We start from the raw sequence: 7,441 nt of genomic DNA on the forward strand, positions 1-7,441 counted from the left end.
TCGGTATCGGTCCACACCTTCATATAGCCCCCATAGAACGGTACCTCCCGATTTTCGGTATTTTTAAGGTTTTAGCTTAATTATCCTACCAAAATGGCTGAAATTTAGTATTCTTCTTTAGGGGTGTAGAACTTTCCCCCAAAATTTTGTCGGTATCGGTCCACTCCTTCATATAGCCCTCATAGAACGGTACCTCCCGATTTTCGGTATTTTGAAGGTTTTAGCTTCATTATCACACCAAAATGGCTGAAATTTGGTACTTAGTCTAGGTTGGTGGTATAAAACTTTCCCCCAGAACTTTGTCGGTATCGGTTCATGCCTTCATATAGCCCCCATAGAACGGCACCTCCCGATTTTCGGTATTTTTAACGTTGAGGCCTCAATATTCCACCGAAATGGCTGAAATTTGGTATTTAGACTTTGTTGGGGGTACACAAACTTCCCCTTTAAATTTGTCGGCATAAGTCCACGGCTTCATATAGCCCCCATGGAAAAGTACCTCCCGATTTTTCGTATTTTGAAGGTTGTGTCTTCAATATTCCACCAAAATGGCTGCAATTTGTATTTAGTGTGATATAAAACTGTTCGCCAGAAATATGTCTGTACAGTTCCACGCTTTAATATTGCCCCATTTCTGAATAGAATTCGTCGGTATAGGTCCACATTTCGATATAGCCCCCATAGAGCGGTGCCTCCGGATTTTCGTAATACTGAAGATTGCGACGTCAATATCCAACCGAAATTCTAAAATTCGAGTTACAAAATATTCCAGAAGAGTATTATCAGTATAGGTCCACCTCTTCCTATATCCCCACAGAAGCTTACTTCTTGATTTTCGATATTTTTTAGTTTTAGCCACATTCTCTTACCGAAATATAGGAAATTTGGTATTTAGTCTTCTTTGAGCCTAAAAACTTTTCGTCAGAAATTTGTCGGTATAGATTGACGTTTTGAAATAGCCCCCATAGAATGGTGCCTCACATTGTTTTACCGAAATTGCTGAAATTTAGTATTAAGTCTTCTTCATACACGAAAGGAAAATAATTATTCCATTTTACTTCAATACAACTTGTGGTGGAGGGTATAACAAGTTCGGCCCGGCCGAACTTAACGCCGTTCTTACTTGTTTCAATGTCAATTTTAACAATAAACAAGTAAGAAAAGTCTATAGTCGGACGGAGCCGACCATGGGATACCCTATACCACTATCCCTGGACAATCGTTCTCCACGGAACTTCTTTTCAATGACTGTGAAAGTTTAATTATCAAATATTAGAGATGTAATGTATAATACTTATGACCAAACCCAAAAAGTTATCTAGCATAACAAAGACATATTTGTAGCAGGAAAGGAAAATTTAGTTCACACAAACTAAAATGTAATGAAACCCACTTATGTAGTACTACTACTTCCGTTATTTAACCGCTACGTTATTGAAATTTGTACCAATTTCACACAAAAGTTTCAGTCCATTTAACCCTCTAAGCATTATCTGATCTTCACGTTGGTTTGTACGCTTCTTCTTCATCATAAACTCAAACTTTGTTTAAAATTTTGCGGGTTATTATTTCGACCTACAGAGCCACTACAAAATTGGTTAAAATTTTGTTTTTGGTCCATTTCATCCCCTGAACATTTCACGATCATCACCAAAAACTAATCATTTCTATTCTGGCTCGAACCCAATCTCCTTAAAAATTTCGTTACAATCGGTCCATAATTGCGGCCTTTAGCTTGTTTACAATTTTTAATGGACGGACACACATCGCTAAATCGCCTTATCTCGTCGAGATATGCATTTTAGCATACCAAATAAGGGGTCTAGGACGAATATTTCGTGGTGTTACATAAACTTTTGGAGAGACAATATGTAGCATGTGATAAAAATGTGGTTCTCTACACAGATTAGGCAATAGGCCCGTTATCTAGCAAACACTTTATTGCAATTTACATCAGAGGAAAGGTCAGTAGTTTTTTTCCAAATGTAGGCTACTTTGCGAAATATATATGTCCTCAAGGAATTAAAATATCGACCAAAAATAAATTTTTTATATTTTTCATACAAAAGTAATGGTCCATTTCACACGCTAAAGAATATCAGATCATTATTCAAAATTGTAGGCATTTTTTTCGACCTATACTCTTACCCGGTATTCGTGACTATTTATGTATAATTGCGAGTTTATTATTACACTACAAACAAATAACGGAATATATAAGGCTGTAACTTTGTTATCTGATCATGCACACCAACATAATTGGCATCAATTGAAAGGTCAAGCGTTCCAATTTCAAGTATATCTCACTTGTCCGGAATGTCACTTCCAGGAATTAATTAATTTTCACAATTTTCACACAAAAGTTTTGGTCCATTTAACCCTCTAAATATTATCCGATCGCCATCTCAAATTGCAAGCTTCTACTTTGTGATATTCTCTTACCTTATTTAAAATTACGCGTTGATCGGACTATTATTGAGACCTACAGAGCCGCTAGAAAATTGGATAAATATTATGTTTTTGGTCCATTTCACCCGCTAAATATTTCACGATCATCACCAATAAGAATAGGGATCTATTCTGATCTGAACCCGACCTCCATACAAAATTTCGTGACGATCGGTCCATAATTGCGGCCTGGAGCGTGTTTACAATTTATAATGGACAGACGGACGGACACACATCTCAAAATCGCTTTATCTCGTCGAGATATGAAGATTGGTATACCACATTGGGGGTCTCCGACGAATATTTCACGGTGTTACATGAATTTTTACCAAAACAAACTTATAATACCCTTTTCCACATTGTGGTATAGGGTATAATAATGAAAATAGTTGTGAGTAAGATCGAGTTGGGCTGTGACCCGAAAAACATATTAACCCAAGGTTAAGTCAAAATCCATTTAGTTTTAAAGTTTTGGCCAGTTTTTTCGTAAAATTGGACACTGTGCAAAGCTCCAATTTGTTGTCGTCACCGATTGTTAATTTCCATATGGGATTCTATAGTAAACACACTGAAACTAAGGAAACCAAAAAATTAGGTCAAAATATTGAAAGGTGTGGACGTATTGTGCTCCTAAAGACGAAATTTTTGCCTATTCTGGAAAATACGTAATTTTTGCAAATTTTTAGAAAAAGAAATATTTATTTTTCGGAAACTATTACAGATATTATGTTCATTGTTTTTTATACCCAACACCACTATGTGTGGAGGGTATTATAAGTTGCTTTTGGCCAAAAAGTTTGTATTGCATCGAAATAATGGTCGTAGACCCATACTTATATATACCAAAATGAATGTCTCGACGAGCTGAGTCGATCGGGCCATGTGTGTCCTTCCGTCCGTCCGTCTGTCCATCTAAACCTTGTAATCACGCTACAGGTGTTTATTAGGGTCTCGGAGGGGAAGCGTATTGATTTTAATGACGATCGGATAATATTCAGGGGTCGGAATGGGCTAACAATTTATTTGGGAAAAAAGTCAGCGTTTTATTTCGAATATCTCCGTATCTGTAAGGGGTATATCAAAGGCAAAGCCTGCTAATGAAAGCAAACAATATATTACGAAATAACGCAATAGTCGCTAATACAACACATCTTTTCATTTTTGCGATTTTAATTATAATGACGAATATCACAGCTTTGGTTGGGGAGCTTCCAAAAGCAAAGCCTGACTATGAAAGTAGAATATCCCACCTTTACAGTGATGCCAAGTAGGTTGGCGTAGGTGGCCAAATAACGGAGATATAGCAATATTCGGTAATACATCCCATTTTTCAATTTTTTTTTCGAAATCGAGCTAGAGGTCGCAATTTTAATCGGATCGTCACGAAATTTTGGGAGTTAATGGATGTCTTACAGAGGAAGAAGCCTACTGATTTTGATGATGGTCGGATATTATTCAGGGGTCGGAATGGGAAAGAACTTATTTGGAGGAAAGGTCAAAGTTTTATTTCAAAGCCAATAGCTCGGTTTCTTTAAGAGGTATATCAAAAGCAATACCTGTCAAGGAAAGTAGAAAATATAACCTTTACAACGATGTAAAGTAAGCTGTCGTAGGTGGTCAAACAACAGAGATATAACAACCCAGCAAAATGTTTGATCTGGCATGTCATCTTTTTAGCATCTTCATCGATGTATTTTATATGAGCGTGGACCCCAAAAGATGCTATTCATTTTTGGATCCAAAACATGTCATTTACACCAATGCTTTGACATGTCATTTTCACCAATGCTTTGGCATGTCATTTCCACCAATGCTTTGGCATACCATTTTCACCAACCCTTTGCAATGACACTATTATTATTACGACGAGAGTTTTAACAACGTTGGTTGTAATTTCGAGTCTCCGACAACATCAAGGCTTTTTAAATAATTAATCTTATATATTTAGAAAACTGTGTGTAAATAAAAACACAAAATTCATCTCTATTGGATCGATGGAATGGGTTCAAATGCTAATGATCGGTTGGATATTTCACGACGTCCTTCGCATGGTTTCAAATGCTGATGAAAAGATCGGATCTTTCACGACTTCCGTGGCATTGGTTCAAATGCTGATGAAAAGATCGGATCTTCCTCGACTTCGTTTGAACCAATGCAAAAGATGGCATGAAATCACGTCATCGCATGGAACCCTTTCCTTAAAATTTTGCTGGGAATAGTCAGTAATTCATCCCATTTTCAGAATTTTTTGTAATCACGGTACAGGTCGTAATTTTGATCGCATCGTCACGAATTTTTTGGGAGTTGATGCGGGTCCCACAGAGGAAGAAGCCTATTAAGTTTGGTGATGGTCGGACAATATTTAAGAGTCGGATAATAATAAGTAAAAAGCTTATATGGAATAATATATCCAATTTTTTCCATTTTTTGTAATCACGCTACAGGTTGAAATTTTGATCGGATAGTCACGAAATTGGGGGTTGAGTGGTGCCCCACAGAGGAAGAAGCCTATTGTTATTGGTGATAGTCGGATAATATTTAGGGGTCGGAATGGGGAAAAACTCATGTGGCGAAAACTTTAAAATGTTATTCTTTGCGAATATATCGATTTCTAGTAGGGGTATTTCAACCGCAAAGCCTGTCAATGGAAGAAAAATATATTACCTGTACATTGGTGGTCAACAAGGGAGATACCACAATAGTCGGTAATGCATCCAATTCTTCAATTTTTTTGCAATCACGCTACAGGTCGAAATTTTGATCGGTGGTCAAAAAATTTGGTTGCTTATGCCAGAGAGAAAGAGTAAATTTTTTTTCTGTGTAATATCAAAAGTCTATAAACAAAGTCCTCGTTAGTCGGCATATGTCCGTAATTTTTTTTGGGCAAATTGTTTGACCTCAAGGTAACTGAAATCCCAGATAATAGCAAATACTTTCAGAAATTGTAGTCATACACTTCAAAAAACCTAAACCCGGTCGTTTCCGTTATATGGGACTATATATAAATATGGACCTACATTGAATTTTTTAAGGAATGATTCTCACTTGCTGACATCCTAAAATATAAATTTCCAGCCAATTTGGTGGGAACATGTATACAGAAACCCAAAAAAACCTTAAAATGGGCGGTACCGTTATATGGGGGCTATATCAAAACATGGACCTATATTGATAATTTCTTGTGAGGAGATTCGTTACTCGTAGAAAACATCATATTTAAATTTTTAAATAAATCCGTTGATTATTGTAGGTAAATACATAAAATCGGGTGGTGCCGTTATAGGTGGTCTATTCCCCGGCGTCGCTATTGGTCACAATTAATCTATTGAAAAATTAATAGTTCAAGAGCTCCTCTAAATTTGTGCACCAGTGGAACCCCGTGGAACCTTTTAGTAATATCCCATTTAAAAATTCTCACTTAAAATATACACGTAAAAAAGCTTCCAAAACAAGTCCGGTTGTTCTGCAGAATTGCAACGTAAATACAATTACTTCTAAGCACATACCAAATTTCCAATATTTCAGTAAGATAATGTGGTTAAACAGGAAAAATACCGTAAGACAAGAGGTACGCTTTTATGGGGGATATAGGAAGACATGGACCTATACTGATAATTCTTTTCTGGAACATTTTATAACCCCATGAAATACTAAATAACAAATTTCTCTCATTTCGGTGTGATATTGACATCACTTCCTTCACAATTACGAAAATTGGGAGATACCGTTCTATGGGGGCTATATCGAAACGTGGACCTATACCGACAAATTTCATATGGAAAATTGTACACCTCAAATGAGGACTAAACACCAAATTTCAGTAATTTCGGAGGAATATTGAGGCCACAACCTTCAAAATACCGGAAATCGGGAGGGAACGTTCTTTGGGGCTAAATGAAGGCGTGGACACATACCAACAAAATTTTGGGCGAAAATTGTTGTATCCCCAACAAGGCTAAGTACCAAATTTCAGCCATTTCGGTGTGATAATGAAGTTAGAACCTTGTAATACCGAAAATCGGCTGGTACCGTTCTATGGGGGCTGTATTAAGCCGTGGACCTGCACCAAAAATTTCTGGGGGAAAGTTTTATACCACCAACAAAGACTAAGTACAAAATACCACTTCAGATGAATATACGGAATATCGGGTGGTACGGTTCTATGGGGTCTATAGGAAGGCGTGGACCTATACCGTCAAATTGAGAGGGGAAAGTTGAATGTCCCCAACGAAGACTAAATACCAAATTTCAGCCGAGGAGGCACCTCCACAATTTACGATGGGCGAAATCATCCAAAGCGTTTTGTTTTATTCCCAATACTTTTACATGAAGGGATAGAAAACATGCTAGTTAAAAGGGAAAATAGAAATTTCGTCAGTTGTGCCGTTATATTTGAAGTAACGTTACCTATAACATGAGCTTATTTTCGTTAAAACAAATACCCAAAAACGCAAGGAAATTCGTCGATATTGTGTGGACCATATTGTCGTGAGTTATTAGAATTTGTATACCCTCCACCATTATACACGTATGGAGGGTATAATTAAATTTGCCATTCCGTTTGTAACACATCGAATATATACCCTATAAGGTATATATTCTTGATCAGGGTGAAATTCTGAGTTGATTTAACCATGTCCGTCGGTGTGTTGAAATCCAGATACAGCTCGCAATTTTTAAGATAGGGCTTTGCAGTTTATATCTATATCGGCCCACTTTTTGATATAGCCCCCATAGAACGGTGTCTCCCGATTTTCGGTATTTTTAAGGTTTTAGTTTCATTATCACACCGAAATGTCTCAAATTTAGTACTTAGTCTTCGTTGGGAGATTAAAACGTTGCCCCAGAATTTTGTTGGTATAGGTTTCCCTATTTTCGGTATTTTGAATGTCGTGGCCTCAATATTCTTCCGAAGAAATTTGTTGGTACAGGTCCACGCCTTAATACGCCCCCCATAGAATGGTACCACCCGATTTTCGGTATTTTTAAGGTT

Source organism: Musca autumnalis, unplaced genomic scaffold (genome assembly GCF_047663935.1).
Source record: "Musca autumnalis isolate F117 unplaced genomic scaffold, ASM4766393v1 scaffold_5, whole genome shotgun sequence".
NCBI lineage: Eukaryota > Metazoa > Arthropoda > Insecta > Diptera > Muscidae > Musca > Musca autumnalis.